We start from the raw sequence: 18,828 nt of genomic DNA on the forward strand, positions 1-18,828 counted from the left end.
TTGTCTTGTATTGGTTGGTCACTGTAAATTAGAATATTCATCACAAAAGGAGATATAATGTATTGAAACAAGAACCTCTCTCTCTTACCTCTTCTATTAACTCTCTTACCTCTCCTCTGAACTCCTCTCTCACCCTTCCTCTTCCCCCTACTCTTGCTCTCTCTTGCTCTCTTCCCCCTTCCACTTTGCTCTCTCCTCTTTCAGCTCTCACCCTGCTGTTCTTTCTCCCTCTCTCTTTGGGACTTCCCTTCAGCCCAGGCTGGTGGCTGAAGGCAAGGCCCTTTTGCCCACGACCCTTGCAATAGAACCATGTGTTCTAGAATATCTCAGGTCAGCAGAATTCCTTGTCCCAGCCGTCCACGGATTTGCCTACAGAGGGTACTTGGGAAAACACCTAGATTTGTCCTGGATTTTTTTTTTTTTTTTCCCGCTTTCTACAGGGTTTTAGTCGTCAACTTGGTAAAAAATAAATGGTGAGGACTGAAAACATGACGGGCTGGCACGTTATACACACCAAAGACAACTTTTTTTTTTTTTTTTTTTTAAGTAACTGTGTGTGGCTTGTATCTTGATATTAAGACTCTTCTTTGGCCAACTTTATTGTTAAATCTTTTTTTAAAGTTAGCTGCTTCAATAATGAATTGATTGTACAAATACTCTCTAATGTCAGAAGGTTAAAGGACCAACAGCAGCATGCCACCTCTTTAATTTTAGCAGCAAAACTTGATCTTTACTAAACTTAAAACTTCATTTTTTTGCTGCTAATAAGTTAATGAAGGTGTTTATCGTCTTTTGCTGCCCATCACTGATACTCAATGCCATGAAAAAATTGCTCTAGTGCTCTAAAATAAATACAGATTTTTAGACCTCCCTCATTCTCCCTAGGCTAGAAACATGTGAATTGATTTTTGGTCTTCTTTATTTTGCTTTCCGTGGGTTTTAAGCTGCATGGAGAAGGTGTCTGTGGACATGGCGCCCAGGGAATAATGTTGGGAAAGGGCGGAAAGGAGCTGTTTAGAAATCCAGAAGCAGCAGTGGATTGGGAGCTGGTGATCCTGCCTCAGTCACACTCTCCTGGAAAGTCTGTGCAATCATAATATCCCTGTTTTCCTTCCTGAACCAGGAGTTGGAGTCTTGGCATTGGTGGAAAGTGGAACTCCAGGGAAAATCTGCTGTTTGTGTCCTCAGAGAGCAGTGGGCAGAGCCTCAGAGCAATCCTGGTTGGCTGAGGGATACTTATGACCCCTCTGGAATAAACTCCCATGTCTCCTCAGACCTGTGGGTTTGCAGTAGAGTTTGGACACATTTTGCTGCAGCTTTGCTTCTTAATAACTGGAGATCCGTGGATTGCTGTGTGATTTCCATGAGTTCTCCTCTTTTGTAGGAGCTGCACGGTGAGGTCAGTGTTCTGAGGGAGGCCCTGGCAAAGCTGCCGAGGGCAAGGAACACGGAGCGTCCGGGGGCCTTGGATCCCACCCGAGTTTCTGCTGGAGCGTGCTGCATGCAGTGCTGGATGTTTGACGGGGCTTTGGGGTGCTCTCCTGCAGTCCTGTCTCCAACTTCTGCCCCTGAGCCGAGGCCTCGCCGTGTCCCAGCACTGAACCCGGCAGGTGGGTGCGCTTTTCCAGCCCTTGGATGCCACGGGCAATCCCGGATTCCCGGAGCTGCCCGAGGCATGGCCCGGCCTCTCTGCCTGGGAGCTGCACTTGAGTCTGCCTGAACCAAGGGCGTCCTGGCCATGTTTGAAACTTTATTGCTGTTGTTTTTCCTTTTGCAGGTAGTTGCAGGCAAAAAATGAGAGAGCCAGTAGCAATTGAAGCCACTGGGAGGCCTTATCCCAGTCCAAGGTTCCCACTTTTCTCTCTGACTCCTGGTTAACTTCCTGGCCATAACTGGGCAGAGACAGTTAGTTTGATTTCCTGCCTTTTCCAATAAATCGTTGCTTTCAGCTGGAGTGTGTTCTTGGTGTCATCCTCCTCCATGGATTTGTAAATAGAATTCCTGACTTTTGCCAAGTTGAGTTTTATTATTCCAGCAGTTTTGACTCTTTTGTTCCATTGAAACTTCCCAACTCTGCTGAGTGTTTCAGATGTCAAATACAAGTAAGATTGGAATGTCTTTGGATTGTTACTCCCACAAAATACCAAAAACTCTTGGACAGGAGTAACTAGACCTGTTGAATTCTCTTCCCTTTAAAATCAGAGCAGAGGAAGCAGATTGTAAATTATCGTTCCATGAAGTTCCAGCCACTTTCATGACTGTTCCAAAACTTTTCAATGTTAGGAATTCATGAGCTTGTTTTCCAGGCAAGCTGGGATTTAGATGTTATTTTTTCCTTTTAGTTGTTGTTTTTTCTTTCTGATTTTAGTAAGGGAATACTTGTTTTTTCCAATTTTGCATCCTAATTGGAATTTTTGTACACCTTAAAGCACATTTCCAAGGAATTTTACCCAATCAATGTTGGTAAAGCAAACATTGTTCAGCAGCATATCCACAGAATTCTGGGAATTCCCAGGAAATCTTGCTAAGTGTTTAATTGCCATGATTCATCTCTTTGTAAATTTCAATTTACTGTATTTTTAATTACATGTAGTTTTAATTACATGAATTTAAAACTTCAATTCTGGCCTAGTTGCTGTTCCTTGGACACATTGAGGTGGTTCTTTCCTGCCTTGGCACATGTGGATGTTCATCCAAAGTGAGTTTGCTAGTGAGGATGCTAAGATAGATTTTGTTTCCAAGCAAAACTGGGAATTGTCTAGAAAACCTTCTTATGTGGGAGGTACTGGGTTTATTTTCCATATTGCTGCATAATCAAGGAAACTCCTGGAGCTGTGTTAGGCAGTGGCATGAGGAGAGAGCTGCATTTATTTAATTTTGTATTTTATTTTTGTTACTTTTTATTTTTTGTTGTTTTTCATGGTTTTTATTTGGTTTTGTTTGGTTTGTGTTTTTTTATTTTTATTTTTTATTTTAATTTTTGCTTTATTTTTAATTTTTGATTTTAATTTTTTATTCAATTTTTTTATTTTCACTTTATTTTATTACTTTTAAGTTTTATTTTCTTTTTATATTTTAATTTTATTATTTTATATATTTTTGATTTATTGTATTTTTAATGTTCTTTCGTTCCTTTTTTTCCCCCCAAATATTTCTTTCCCTGAGGATGAGGAAGTTTGGCTGTTGGCAAGAAGGAAGAAAAACGACCTCCATATCCACTGGACATCTAGACGGAATTGAGAGTGCAGTTAGCAAAACCTGTGGTTTTAGCTAAGTTAAAAAACTTGAACGGAGAAAGCTGTGAACACCCTGGGGCCATTTTTTTCCTTTCAGCCCTTGAGCAGGTCTCGTCCTACCCCTGCACAGAATTGCCAGCAGCAGCCTGATGTCAGGGTGTATTTCAGAGGCAGCCATAAAACGAAGTTGACTCTTTCTTTTGTAACTCTCCGAACCTCCTTGTTTATTACCAAAGAAATCCAAAACAAGGCAAACCAAAAAAACCAAAAGCCCCCACAAACACAATAAGAGAAAGCCCCCCAATAAGCCCCCCAAGAAAAAAAACACAATAAGAGAAAAGATACCAATATTATTTAAATTAAAATTAAATATTTACCCCTTAGAAAACCAGGGTCATTTAATTCTAGTTAATTGTGGTTCCTAGGAGTTAGGTTAATGAATTCATGTAGTTTAAAATAGTTTATTTGTTTATATTTTAAACAATAATTTAAAAAATAAATACAAAAATAGAAAAATATAAGTAACAAAAATAGAAATATAAAATACAAAATAATATCAATAATCTAAGTAAATATAATACATATAATTACATGTGAAGTACATTATAATGTATTATATATAGTAGACATAGATATGAATATAAAAGATGAATGGTAAGGGTAAATATATATAAAAATTTGGAACATAGCTTAAAGTAAAGGCTTTTTTGGTTTGAATTTGGTTAGAGGAAGAATTATTGCAGTTGTGGTTCGGGGTCTTTTGGGCCATTGATTTTAGAGGATGTTCGGAAGGGCATTTTTGGCCACGTTCATTTTTGCCCCCAGCTGTGATCCGCTGCTGGGGCTGAGCTGTGCGGCAGCGCTGCCGCCGTGTGGACAGGGAGCGGTACTGCAGCTCTCCCCCATGCCCGTCCCCGAGGCGCGTGGCAGCCCCGGGCTGTGAGCTCGGGGACAGAGCAGCCGCCCGACCTTCCAAAGCTTCAAGGAAAATCGGCGGGGAAAATGGAGCACCGAAGCTGGATGGGACAGGCAAGACAATTCCAAGAGTGGTGTGGGAAGCGCTTTCTCCCAGGTCTGGACAGCGCTGAGATAGTAATATTCACAATATTCCTTATGTCTCTCCTGTTGCCAGCCCAGGACTAAGTCGGTGTTCCCTGAGTGGCTGCAGTTCCCTGTTGGAGTCCAGGGCATTCCTTTGGGCGCCCTGGAAGGCCACAGGCCTCAGCAGATGCGTTTGGGAGCTGTACAGGGCAGTCTTGGAGCTGTACAAGGGGGTAATAGACCCTGGCACAGAGCCCAGAAGGACACTGCCTTTGATTTCAGTCCATGGGAATGGTTTCCAACATTGAGAGAAGAATTACAAGCCAGAAAGATGTGAAAACAGTAGTTTTGTTTAGTGTAGGATGAAAAAATTATGTCATTTTGAGTTTTTAAAATGTATGTACATGGGGGACAAGATGGAGGATTTGGGGTGGTGCCTTTGGTTCTTCCTTCTCCCCTGGCCTCCATCTTCTGGTGATGGTGGCACAAAGTAGTTTAAGGAGATTGGGTCAGAGTTGACCCTTTTGGTATATGGTCAAGTATAAAGAGGTTGTGACATCCCACTGAGTGGGGAGTCACCTCGTGTCCCTAACTGCTGTTCAGATCTCAGCTGAGCATGGAGAACATTGTAAGATGTGAAATAACAAACAACACAGAAAATCAAGAAAACAAGACTTCGAAGACTCTGCTTCTTTCTTGTGACCTGGCTCAAGGTTTTCAGACACAAAAACTCTTAACCAGCTTAATCTCGGGCACAGAAAGCCAAACCTGAGAATTGTCATCCCTGGGTGCTTCCCAGTACACTCAGAAAAGCCTCTTAAGGCAAGAAGCAACGTCATCAGCTTCTTCGAAGAGAAAGGGAAGATTTCTGGCCAGAGCAGCTGCTTTCAAATTTGTCACAGAACTCCAAGAGCACTGGATTCTGTGACCCTGATAACTGCAGGTCAGTGATCAGGACGCCTCCGAATCGAATTGGATGACACCTGCACCCCATCCTTCAATTTTGGTAAGACCAGTTCAGATTCAGAACATGGAAGGGGGTTGTCTCCCAGGGACAATTTAGGATTCTAGTCAAATTTAGAGTGGCCATGTCCGCAATTCCTGCCTGTGGAGGGAGGAAGCCTGTGCTGAGGAGGTCCTCTGTTTTTTTCATTTTAGTTGGTTTGCAGTTCATCCTCTGTCCAGTTTGAACATTATTAAGGCCTGGAGGATTTCTCTATCTCTGGTAAATGAATGACTTGTTTCACCTTCAGTTTGTGTGTTGAGTACTGAATCTGGAAGAGATTTCACTGACAGGAGGATTTAGGCGTTTGAATACATGAGGAATAAAATAAAATGTGATGCATAGCTGGTGTCAAGTCCTACGTCCCTAATTCCTGGCCATTCCGACAATAAGGATTTGAAACTGTACTTATTAATCAGCATGCAGGAAAATACATGGCACTTATGTTTTCTTTTGACAAGATTAATGTAGATCTGGCCAGGCTGACTGAGTTCTTCAGCCCCCTCAGCTCTGTGCTGGAATACCATGCTGCTGCTGTTGAGGCTTTTAGGGAGATGAGGTGAACGACAGCATCCTCTCCAGCAGGGAGATGCTGCTGCTGCATGAGTGGAGCCTTGTTGCAAAGACTTGCCGCTGCAGGAGAACCCCACAGGCCCTGGCTCAGAAGTGCCAAAACAAAAAAATGATCAGGAAGTGCTAAACTACTTAAAGGAAGGCAGATTTTGTTGCAGCTGTTACAGACCAACAGCACAAGTGAGGCAAACTTCTCTGGAAACAGTACTAATACCTCCTGTCACACTGATGTAGCTTGAGGGAGGAGGAAAGGAAATGGAAAGGCATTTTCCAGGTCTTCCTTGTGGTGAATTCTATCTAACCTTAACACAATTTGGAAGGTTGAGGAAACACAATTTAAAATAAGAAAGAGCTTTAAAAGAAAACACAGTTTTAAATCTCTCTTTCTTTTTTTATTTCTTTCTCTCTTTTCTTTTCCTTTCTTTCTTTCTTTCTTTCTTTCTTTCTTTCTTTCTTTCTTTCTCTCTTTCTCTCTTTCTCTCTTTCTCTCTTTCTCTCTTTCTCTCTTTCTCTCTTTCTCTCTTTCTCTCTTTCTCTCTTTCTCTCTTTCTCTCTTTCTTTCTCTCTCTCTTTCTCTAATGGGGGTCTCGGATTAATATGAGGAGCTCAGAGGTCTACAATGACTCAATGTGGTACAGGGGTTGGACTTTCATGGCCTCAGCCTGGGACAGAGGCAGACCTTACCCAGAGATGTGAGGAAGTGAATGTTGTCATTCCTCAACCAGCATTCTGTCAGCTGGTTGCCAAACCTTGCTTGCATGAATCCCAAACTTGCAAGAAGTTCACTGATCCGTCCCAGTGCCTCTGAAAAACCTGAAATCTCGGGGAGGAATTCCTCACTTGAGATTTAGGTGGTTTAAAGTCCTTGGCCCTCTAAAAGCCCCGAGTTGCGTTGGTGTAAAAAAGCAGAGTCTTCAAGGTCTGTTTTCAGATTTCTCGTGTTGTTTTTTATTTGGTATCTCAAAATTTTCTCTTCTCCCAGCCGAGGTCCGGACAGCAGCTGGGACACGAGGCGACTGCCCCCCGATGGGATGTTCCCTTACATTTATACAGATAACTACGGGTCAGTTATTTATTATTTTGTACCAATGCCTAGTGCTCACGCTAAAGGTGTCCTTTCTACTTTGATCCAATCCACTCTAACTACTTTGTGCCATCACCACCCCAAAAGATGGAGGACGAAGAAGAAGGAGAAATACATGAGGTACCACCCGAATTCCACCATCTTGTCCCCATTTACCTCTATTCTATAAACCCTAAAACTACTGAATTTTGTATCTTCTACTATTTTCACATCCTGGTGATTTGTAATTCTTTTCTCTGTGTCGGAAACCTCTCCCATGGATTAAAATCAAACCCGGTGTTTTCCTGGGCTCTGTGGGAAGGTCTCCGAGCCCCCTGGACCGGCTCCACACCCCCCTGTTCAGGGCTCAAATTCCCTTCCTCGGGTCCCAGGTCATCCAAGGGGATGTCCTGGAGTCCAATATCTCCCCCTCCTGTTTGCACCAAAAAGACCTCTTTAGCAGCTTTGTTCACGTGCCATCGCATACACTGAAACAGACACAGCATGACCATGAGAAGAATTACAAACCCCAACAGGATGCATAAACCTGTTTTTAAAATTTCCTCCACAATGGTGAAAGGTCAAAAAAATTGAACATGACATCCAGTCATGACCCAGTTGCTTCTCCTAGTTTGTTTACACTCTCTTGCAATTGTTTGAGGTTTTCATGAATTGATTTAGAATGATCTGACAAGTTCATGCAGCACATTCTTTCAAATTCTTCACACCCATGCCCATGTGACAGCAAAAGATAATTGATTGCTGCCCTGTTTTGGGCAGTTGCTCGTCTTACACTGTCAATGTCCATTAACATATCACTCAGTGTAAGAGAAATGGCTCGGGCATGCTTGCTCAGCCAGCAAGCCATGTGGTCCAATTGTGTCAAGGCTTCTCCTGATGCTGCCTGCGGTGAAAAAATTGCAACCACAATTCTCTGCGCCTTGGTCCGTGTGTGAACATTGTCATCACATTTTGAATCATGTTGTTGGATAGATCTTTTTTCTTTATGTTCTCCCTCTCTCAGCAATGTTATGTTGGGTGTTAGCAATGAAAGTCTTCCAATGCTGCATGGACCGCCTTTGACATTTGTGGGGACTGCGGGCCAAACTCTGTCCCCACAGATAAAAAAGATTCCTCTTGGCAATTGCACTGGAACATGGTTGGATGGTCTGCTCACCATCTTAGTGTAATTACACCAAGATGATGCTTGTCTGTAAATTATGTGATTGGGAGTATTGTTTTGTTTCCCGCCACTCCAGAGTGATTAAATTTTACACAAAATTTCATTCTGACTGATCCAAGAATTTCCAATTCCTTAGGTTCAAAAGGAGCCGCAGGAAGGAAGTTCGTCCAAACATCCCATTTGTCCACTGGATTTGAAATGACCTTTAAGATTGCTGGAGGGATGTTTTCTGGAATCGGCCATTTACTGACTGGCAACCCCACTAAACATATTGAAAAAGGCTTCCCTGGTCTTGAGTGTGTCAAACAAATGGTGTCCAGCCCTGATGCATTGGCCAGAGTTTCCCAAACATTTTCCTTTGGCTGAGCCATGGGCCAAACTGCCGCATTGCTCAAAGCAATCATTGAGAGAGTGAGGCACACGTGTTATCAAAGGCCTCTTTCCCCTGCGAACCACTGAAATGCACCACCACCCAAGTTCCAAAGAAAACCCAAGTCCCAAAGTCTCTTTTGCACGTAGAACAAGGGGATGTCTGCTGTCTTGACATCCGCTCACGTCTGCGTGCCTGCATTCCTGTTTCCAGTCTTGGGATCCACGTCTGCTTGCACTTGGACTTGGTAGGGTTTCACGTTCTTTGCTGCCACCCATCTCGGTCTGGTTTCTGTGGAGACACAAGCATAACCCTTGCCCCAAGTTACTCATTTGAATGGTCCTTCAATCTGTCCTGTGTCTGGGTTCCTGACCAAAACCAAAGGATTCTCCTTTAGTTTTGCTTTTGTACTATCTGAGAAATGTCTGATGATTGGCGGAGTGGGCTCCACGAAAGAGCCATTTAGAAAGTTCAACACATACAAGGCTTTGTTCAAGCACATGTGTGGTGTTGCATCTGCCTCTCCTTTTTTGTTTTTCCAAAAGGGATTTCAGTGTTTGATGTGTCCGTTCAATGATTGCTTGACCTGTTGGAGAATGTGGGATACCAAAAGTATGATGAACACCTCACTTCTTTAGAAATTTGTCAAGCACTTTCCCTATATAGGTTGGACCATTATCTGTTTTGACCTCTTGCAGCACACCTAATGATGCAAACGCTTGTAAAAAATGTCGACAAGCTTGTTGTCCCATCTTGCCTGTGTGCAGTGATGCAAAAACTGCACCTGAGAATGTATCAACAGAAACATGAATATTTTTAAGTTTTGGCAAAAGATGGGTATTTGGTGACATCTGTCTGCCACAGTTGCAGACTGTGAAACCCTCTTGGATTGACTGCTCCCATGGATGCAGGAGGCTGTACATGCTGACAGTCTGGACAGGTACTGATGATTTCTGTGGAGGTGGGCGGAGCCCCGGCTGCTCTGCCCTGGAGGGAGCCAAGCTGAGGAGTCAAGGAAGAATTTCGCAACTTCAGCCAGAGCACCTAAGACAAAGACAAACCTCCTAGCCACGGCGACCTGGCTGGAGACCCACAAGCCCCCTCGGGATTTTATGTAGATCTGTTACAATTGATTGGTTCTGTACCCTTTTCCTCCCACCCTGGTGTCCCATAAAAACCCCTGAGTTTCCTCTGGTCAGCAGAGGTTCCTCGTCCCTGGACCCCTTTCGCTGGTACCCTCTCAATAAAGTACCACCTGCGGAAATTCCATACGAGACCTCTCTCTCTCTCACCACGACCGGCTAGAAGAGGGGCTAACTCACAAGGGCATGAGCTAAGAGCACTAAGCTGAAATCACTGAAAGCTGAAATCACTGAGCTGAAAAATCACTGCTCTGCCCGATGCTGAGAAGCCCCTCTACCCAGCTGAGGAGAACCCTGACCCCCCAAGGAGCTGTTTCTAGCGAGACATCCTTGGGGGTGGCTGTGGCTCTCTGGGTCCCAAGCGGCGGACCCCATCCACCAGCTGGCATAATTTCCTTCGCCTGGCTTTTGGAAATACAAAAAGTTTCCATCAATGCTTGAGCATTCTGATGAAAAAATGCATGGCTCAACTTTGCCTGCTCAAAGATGTTTGGCAAAGTATTTGAAATTGGCATGGCCAATTTGTCTGCCTGTGCGTTGCCTTCTGCTAAAAATCCTGGAAGAGAAGAGTGTGCTCTGATGTGGGAGACAAAATATTCATGTTTTCTCTCTTGTAATGAGGTTTTCATACAAAGCAAGTATGAATATAAATCTTCATTATCAACGTCTCTCAAAAGTGAATCTCCAAGCTGTCTGACCACGTTTGCTACATAAGCTGAATCTGTGATCAGATTAAAAGGCTGAGGGAACAGTTCAAAAGCTCGAACCACTGCTGCCAATTCCACTATCTGTGGTGAACCCTGTACTGTTTTTATGTTTGATTCCCATTGTCCTGTTGTCACATTTTGCCATGTGATCACCGATTTGTGAGTTTTTCCTGAGCCGTTGGTAAATATAGTTATTGCATCCAACGGCGCTTCACTTACTTTTGGCTTTTCTCTGAAACTTATTTTTGCTTTCAGCAATTTGTGACTTGGAAAATGAATTGTGCATGTGCCAGGATAATTCAACAATGCAATTTGCAAGTCTTCTGACTTTCGCAATGCCCAATCAAAATATTCTTTTTTCAAAGGCAGGTAAATCATTGTAAAGTCTTTGCCTGCCATTGTCAGCAATCTGGACCTAGCTTTGATGATGATTTGAGCTATCATTTCCAAACTTGTGAGGATTGTCTTTGGAGATTTTTAAGATAAAAAGATCCATTCTAAAATCAAAAACGGGTCTGCTTGTGACACATCCCATTGAAAAGTTAAACCATACAATTGTACTTTTTCCCCCAACACTGCAAGAAAGAATGGTAATGATTCTACCTCTACCTTAAAACAATGTGCCTGTCTCTGTTGGAGAGCTTCAGCAATTCTCTCAAGGGCTTTCTGAGCCTCTGGTGTGAGAGTTCTGGGAGATTTTATGTTGCTGTCTCCTCTTAAAAGATTGAACAACGACATAAGTTCATAGTTTGTGATTCCTAAGATTGGTCTCATCCAGTTGATTTCTTCCAAGAGTTGTTGTAGATCTTGCAGATTTTTAACTTCTGCTCTAATTTGAATTTTCTGAGGTCTTATGGATTGTTCTGAGATTCTCCATCCTAAATACTTCCATGGTGCAATCTCCTGAATTTTTGAAGTAGAAATTTCCAATCCTGCACGTTGCACTTCTGCAATCACGCAGTCATGAGTTTTCTGCAGTTCCTGCTCTGTTGATGCTGCGATGAGGAGGTCATCCATGTAATGGATGATTCTTGATTCTGGATATTTTTTCTGCACTGGAGACAAAGCTCGTGCCACGAACCATTGGCAGATTGTTGGAGAGTTTTTGAGTCCTTGGGGCAAGACCACCCAATGGTATCTTTGCAGAGGTTCTTGTCTGTTGATGCTTGGGATAGAGAATGCAAATCGAGGAGCATCATCTGGATGAAGTGGAATGTTGAAGAAACAATCTTTGAGATCAATGATCACAAGCGGCCAGTCTCTGGGATCATCGTGAGAGCTGGAAGTCCCAACCAAAGTGGGACTTCCTGATCACCCATTTCTTCAATAATCTCATTGATTTTTCTGAGATCATGAAGCAATCTCCATGAGCCTGAGGCTTTTTTGTGAATCACAAACACTGGAGAATTCCAGGGACTATTTGTTGGTTTGATGTGTCCCTGGTGGCAGCAGGTCTGGATCACTGGGGATCCTGTAGATTGTCCTGCTGAGGGCGTCGGATTGACTTTCTCCGACAACTGTCCCACTTGCGGAATTTAGCTTTGAGTCATCGCCATCACTTGTGTCGTCGCGCGCTGACGATTTGCGCTCTTCTTGGAGTTTCCCAGAAGAGGCAGAGGGTTTCCATCCACATCTGTTTTATAATGACACTGGCTTGCATGATGCTTTCCTCTTCTGCATCTCGGGCAAACACCTGATGGATCTGCATTCTTTGTATGTTCTGGGCAGTTTCTCTTGAAGTGACCCTGTTTGCCGCATTTGTAACATTGTGCTTTCACAAGTTTCACCATCATTTCTGCTGTGGAATAATTTTGTCGAAGAGTTGCAAAAGCCTCTTGGAACTTTTCAGTCTGGGCTTCAATAAGTTTTCCTAGACGTTCTCCCAAGATGCTAATTTGAATGGATGCCACATGCTGCGATGTTCCTACTTTGCTGCATGCTTCTAACATTTCTGCTACAGAAGGTTGACCTGTCATCGCACTAATGATACGTTTGCACTCTGTGTTGGCATTTGCAAATGCAAGATTTCAAAGCAGATGTGGCTTCGCTCCCTCATCATTGACTTGCCTGTCTATTGCTTGTGTGAGACGATCAATGAATGAGGAGAAAGATTCTGATGTGTTTTGCTTTATTTCTGTATAAATACTTTCTGGAACTCCTGCTGGTGAAATTTGCAGGATTGCTTTTCTTGCTGCTTCTTTTATATCTGTTAACACTTCTCGTGGTAAATCTCTTGCTTGACGACGTGGCTCATCATTTGGTGGATCACCTGCCATTTCTGCCACAGTGATACCTGCATTTGGTCCTCTTTGATATCTTCTCCTGAGGTCTTCAAGAGCTTTTCTCCATTTTGCTTCCCAGATAAGGATTTGCAAATCTTTAAAAATCATCGAAGCAATGGATTTGAGGTCAAAAGGTGTTAAGTCATATGTATTAAATGTTGCCTTCAAAAGCTGCTTGAAGTACGGGGGTCCCAATCCATTATCACGGATGGCTTTCACCAAGTCTTTGATCACATCATGATCCAGTCGCTCCCATCTTGCATTTTGACCTTGTGCATTGTATGCCACTGGCAATACTAAACTTCTTGTGCCTGCTGAACTAAGTTCTTTTAATACTTCTTTCTTTGTCTCAGTCTAATCTGTTGCACTGGATATCTGTGCATCAGACATCTGTGAATTTTCAGAAAAAGGAATTAATTGTTGTGATTTTGATTGTGATACTGCTTCTACTATTCCGGAGTCTGCCTTTATTTGTTCTTTGTTCCCATCTTTTTGAGATGTGATCCCTTCATCCTTGAGGGATAGTTCTCTTTTTGATATTTCTCTCCCTTCTAGTTGAGGAGTATAAAGCTGGGATTTTTGTGCAGCACGTGATCCTTGTGCAACATTACCAAAACAAAGGGTTGAGCCATTGGATAGCTGGAGGGTAAGCAAAGAAAATGTCTGTGGAGTTAACTGAAGAGAAGCTTGATTGCCTTTTGGTGGAAGGAGCACTTGAGGGAATTGAATGTTTGAATCTGGGTTGAATTCCAAAGCTGTTTCTTTAAATTGTGGAAAAAAACTGTTTCATAAAATCTTGAGATAATAAAATTGAAGAAGCTTGAGATGAAGGACATGCAGTTGTTGATCTGAAAGGAATGCCTTGTGAAGCAGTAACAGGAATCATGTTGTCATCTGTGGCGAATGCTTGTTGTTGCAGCTGAGTTGCTGCATGGTCCTCTGAAGTTGACAACGGCTTCATTTGTTCTTGTTGGAATTGTTGCTTTGGAGAATAAATCTGTTTTTTATATGTGACTGGGAGAAAATGATGCAATGTGGGTGTTCCGCCACTCGGTGGCGCTGTTGCTCCCATGGCTGGGTGCGGAAGTCGCCGTGGCCGCTGTAATTGTGCAGTCCCGCCAGTAGGTGGCGCTGGCATCGCGACAACCAGACCCTGTCGATCGACCGATATTCTGTCTGGGATCTCTTCAACTATTTCTGACAGAAGACGCTGTGCTTGTAACAAACTCTCCGTTTCTGGATCTCTGGGGAACACTGCAGTGATGTTTGGATGTGCACCCATGTGCCTGAACGAGCTAGCTGATATTGAATCACTGAGTGGCTGCCGTGTTGGTATTGAGGCGCCGCTCGTGGGCGGGGTTATGGTTTGTGGCGTCTGCTGTGAGGAGGCGGCCCCTTGGGGAAATTCTCCGCCCTGGCCCCACCCCATCAACACTTGCACCGCCCCCGCCGTCTCCGATCCCGCTGGCATCGTCCCGGCACCCCCCGGGGGCCGCCCCGTCCCGCTCGCCATCGGGGTTTACCCCGCCCGGAGCGAGACTGAGGCTTGGGATACATCCCACCCCACTGCGCCTGCGCCAACGTGAGCCGCGAGCGCCTCTGGGGTTCGCAGTGCACGGCTCTGCGCCTGCGCCGCCCCTCCTGGCTCTCTGCCCACACCTTGCGATGTGGACACAGTTTTGTCCATTTCGCTTCCCGTAGCCTCCATCATCACCCTACGGCGAGCTACCGGCACGGGCTTTTCCTCCCTCTTTGTCCCGGTCTCGCGGTCCGCGAAATCCCGACGGTCGCCCGCGAGTTGTTTTTCCCCGCGATCCGCGCCCCCCTGACATGGTGTGTTTTTCTGCTGCCCCCCGTCACGTTCCGCGTCCGCGCCCTGTGATTGTTCCCGGCGCAATTGACTCGCATCGCCTTGGCGTCCTTGTGCCGCGGTGCTATCTCCCGCCGCCGGCGCGATTTGGGGTTGTTTTCCCTGCTGCTCTGGGGTTTGGCTCACTCCCCCTCCCCCCTGTTGTGTCTGTCCCTGCTCGAGTGGAGGAAGGGATGGCGAAGCGATTTCGCGCGGTGTCTGGGGAGGGGTAAACGGACTTATAGATGGAATCCGATCTAAATCTTCCCGTTCCCGCCCCCCGGGGCAATTGTCCCATGTCCAGGGGACATGCCTCAAAAGAAAGCATGTCTCTATCCTGATCGCTGGGATGAAGTACAAGTTTTTTCTTTCCCGGGACCGGCATCGGGGAATCAGGTTTCGGAATTTGAGGCGCCGAGATGGGCTGTTGTGATTTATGTACCTCATCTTGGGGAAGCTGCTGGCTCTCTCCTCCCACATTCTCACTAGGAGATATGGGATCTGCCTGCTGCTGAGAAGCAGCTGGCTGCTGTTCAACAGAAGAAACATCGCTCTGTTCCTCCTGCGCAGCCCTCCGCTGCTGTAAGGAAGGAGGAACTGCCTTTTTATTACGTGAAATTGCCTCTAGCATGATTCTCCCTGCGGGCCATAGCCTCGCAGCCGTTTTATCCCGTTTAGTTGCTCTGTGGTACAATTCTCTGTTTGCCTCTTGCCAAAATGCCGGCTCAAATAGGACGTGTGTTTCGCAATGTGGGAAGTTACACCGAACCCACAAAAGCAGAGCTTGAAGCTCCTTTTCAGGAAGGCCTGCAGGATGTGCAGACATAACTACCCGTAAAGTGGATAGGATTTTAAGTTGTTCCTGGGAGACTCCCACCCCCATGTGTTCTGGATTTGACCGGTCTCACCAAAACTGAAGAACAGGGTGCAGATGTTCTCAAATTTGTCCCGGAGGTGTCCTGATCACCGACCAGCAGATCTCAGGGTGACGAGTCCAGGGCCCTTGGAATTCGTCTGTCCGAGGCGAAGTTGAAGTCAGCTGCTGTGGCCACAAATCTTCCCCTGTCTTCTCTGCGTCTTTTTTTTTCTGGCTTTAGAGGGCTTTGTGTGTCCACTGGAAAGCACCCAGTGAAGCCAATCCTCGGTGAGGTGCCCCCTCGGTGCCCACCCAGGGACGCCAGATGTCAGGGGGCTTTCCTCACCTGAGATTTAGGTGGTTTAAAGTCCTTGGCCCTCTAAAAGCCCCAAGTCGCGTAGGTGTAAAAAAGCAGAGTCCTCAAGGTTTGTTTTCAGGTTTCCCGTGTTGTTTATTATTCGGTATCTCAGAATTTTCTCTGCTCCCAGCTGAGGTCCAGACAGCAGCTGGGACACGAGGCGACTGCCTCTCGAGGGGATATTCCCTAACATTTATACAGATAACTACGTGTTGGTTATTTACTGTTTTGTACCAATGCCCAGTGCCCACACTAAAAGTGTCATTTCTACTTTGCTCCAATCCACTCTAACTACGTTGTGCCATCACCACCCCAAAAGATGGAGGATGAGTAAGAAGGAGAAGTACATGAGGTACCACCCAAATTCCACCATCTTGTCCCCATTTACTTCTATTCTATAAACTCTAAATTCTGTATCGTCTACTGTACTAAACTACTGTTTTCATATCCCGGTGGTTTGTAATTCCTTTTGCAGTGTTGGAAGCTTTTCCCATGGATTAAAAACAAACCCGGTGTTTTCCTGGGCTCTGTGCCAAGGTCTCTGAGCCCCCTGGACCGGCTCCACACCCCCCTGTCCAAGGCTCAAATTCCTTTCCTCAGGTCCCAGGCAATCCAAGGGGATGTCCTGGACTCCGACACTTTCAAGCAGTTTTATGTACAGTTATTCACACAGTGGTCACACTTGCGTGACAAGGTTACACTGTAGGGACAATGTATACAATATAGCATTTCCTTAGTATGTTAATAGTAATTTTGGATAGTAGCAAGGATACCTTTTCTTCTCCTTTTTCTTCGTGTCAGTTCTGGCGATGAACTGTAAAATGTGACAGTGATTAGACATGGCAGCTTTTTTCTATACCAGTATTTTGATGCATGAAAACTTACACTCTTTTTTTTTTCTTTTTTTTTTTTTTTTTTTTTTTTTTTTTTTTTTTTTTTTAAGACAAAGATGAACGGAATATTTGGGAATTAGCCATGTGATCCACATTCTGACAACTGCAGATGGGGAATTTCTGTTTTCTTTCATGTGTGCCTTTTCAGCTTTTGCCAGAATGTGATAACAGAAGAAACCTTTCTGACCAGAACACTATCACGTTATCAGTGTGACTGGAAAACGGTAGAGAGAGAGACTTCAGCTTTCCACAGAGTGTGCCAGCAGCACCCCAAAGTGGCTACTTGTTTGACCAGCTGCTGAGTTCCAAGCACTCAGAGTGGAGTCTCTAACCAAGAAGTATCCCTCAATGCTGGCCAGCAGGATGCTGGTCTGAGTACCCAGAGGGCAATCACAGCAAGCATTGTAGCGGGAAAAGGGTAAGCAAGCCCTCAGATGGACGGGGGGGAAGCCTGCCAAAGGGCACAGACACCAGATTTTGAACAGGTTTCAGTAGCTTCAGATAGAGCTGGTGCGCTCAGGGTGTGCCTGAGCATAGCGCAGGGATCAAACTACCAGCAACTCATCTCGGGGTCTGATCCTTCCTGAGCTGCACGCCAGCGGAAAGTTGGGCTTGCTGCTGCTTTCGCCTGCCATCCGGGAGTGGATCAGCCCGACGCCGCGATCCCTGGCTGAGCCTGTGCCTCGCAACCGCTCGTCTGCGCATTTGTCGCTGCGGGAGGCTCGGCGGCTGGAGTATTTGAGGGGCTGGGCAGCGGGGGAAGATGCTCAGAGCCTGCGGAGGCCGTGCGCCCGGCGGAGCGCAGCCGCGGCGGGGCACGGAGGGGGCGCGGGCTCGGGCGCTGCGGGGGCCGCGCTCCGCGGCTTGAAGGCGCCCCCGGGGCGGCGTCGGGGCAGCGCCCGCCTCAGCACCGCGGACAGCGCCCGGCCAGCGCCGCCGGCCGCGCTCCCCGGGCCCGCGCTCCGCTCTCCGGGCGCCTCGGGCCGCCCATCTCCAGCCCATCCTCGGCTACCTCCATCTCCCGATCCGGTCGCTGGGTGCCCCGGAGCCCCTACCCTCGGCTCCAGCCATGCTCTTCCCGGGCCCCCCTCCTCCGCTGGCTGACTGCTGTCAGAGAGCCCCGGCCCCGCTGTCCCTGTCCTCCCCCCTCTGCCCCGGCCAGCCGCCCAGTCCCGGTCCACTCTCCCCTCTCTCAGCGCCTTCGACTCCGCTCCCCGCCCTGCCCTTCTCTGGGCGCCCCGCTGCCCCCGGCGCTGCCCCCGGCCCCTGCCCCGCCGCCGGCACCATGCGCAGGGCGGCAGGCGAGGCTGCGGGGCTGGCGCGGGTGCCCCCTTCCTCCTGCCCTCGCCCGCTCCGGGCAACCCGCTGAGAGATGGACTTGGCAGGCGTGCTGCTGGCGCTGCTCCTCGTGCTGGTGCTGGTTGTTTCTCTGCTCTCCAACCTCCTGGTGCTGCTATGCTTCGTCTACAGTATGGAGATCCCCAAGCAGGTCGCCGGGGTTTTCCTGGTGAACTTATCCTTCTGCAACCTGCTTCTCACCGTTCTGAACATGCCTTTTACCCTGCTGGGCATCCTGAGGAGCCAGCAACCTCTCGGGGGCTGCGTCTGCAAAGCGGTGGGTTTCCTGGAAGCTTTCCTAACTTCCAACACCATGCTGAGCATGGCAGCGCTCAGCATCGACAAATGGATTGCCGTGGTGTTTCCCCTGAGCTACACCAGCAAAATGCGGTATAAGGACGCTGTGATACTGATGGGCTACTCGTGGCTCCACTCCCTCACGTTCCCCTTGGTATCCTTGTTTTACTCATGGGTAGATTACAACAGCGTTTATGCCTCTTGCACTTTACACCTGAAGAAGAGACGGAGCGGAGAAGGTTTACAGTGTTCACCATTGTCTTTCACTCCACCAGTTTCATGCTGTCTCTGGTGATCTTGTGTTTCACCTATTTGAAGGTGTTGAAAGTTGCCCAGTTCCACTGCAAGCGGATAGACATTATTACCATGCAGACTCTTGTTTTGCTGGCGGATATCCACCCCAGGTAATGGCTGCGCGTTCAGATTCACAGCCCCGGTCACTCGCGGTAGTTAACCCCGGCGGAAAAGATATCCCGCCTCTCCAGCACCCTTTCCTGGCCACCCCGGCCGCATGGCGAGCGCTCCTGCCTCTAGTTTCAGACGCTGCTTACAGTGCCAGGAACGGTGGCTTGTGCATTTGTAGCCTTCTCTGTTTAAATGCTAATCGGGTTCTCCAGGTTATCCCACTTGCCCGAGC

General features: G+C 46.6%; 1 long non-coding RNA gene across 1 annotated transcript; it reads left to right on the plus strand.

The window, feature by feature from the left end:
• Positions 1-1,146: 1,146 nt before the first annotated feature.
• Positions 1,147-1,948, plus strand: LOC136370410 (uncharacterized). The gene is made up of 2 exons (XR_010745175.1): positions 1,147-1,610; positions 1,782-1,948. It is a non-coding gene; the product is annotated as an uncharacterized lncRNA (long non-coding RNA).
• The last annotated feature ends 16,880 nt before the right edge of the window (positions 1,949-18,828 follow it).

Source organism: Sylvia atricapilla, chromosome 21 (genome assembly GCF_009819655.1).
Source record: "Sylvia atricapilla isolate bSylAtr1 chromosome 21, bSylAtr1.pri, whole genome shotgun sequence".
Classification (NCBI taxonomy): domain Eukaryota; kingdom Metazoa; phylum Chordata; class Aves; order Passeriformes; family Sylviidae; genus Sylvia; species Sylvia atricapilla.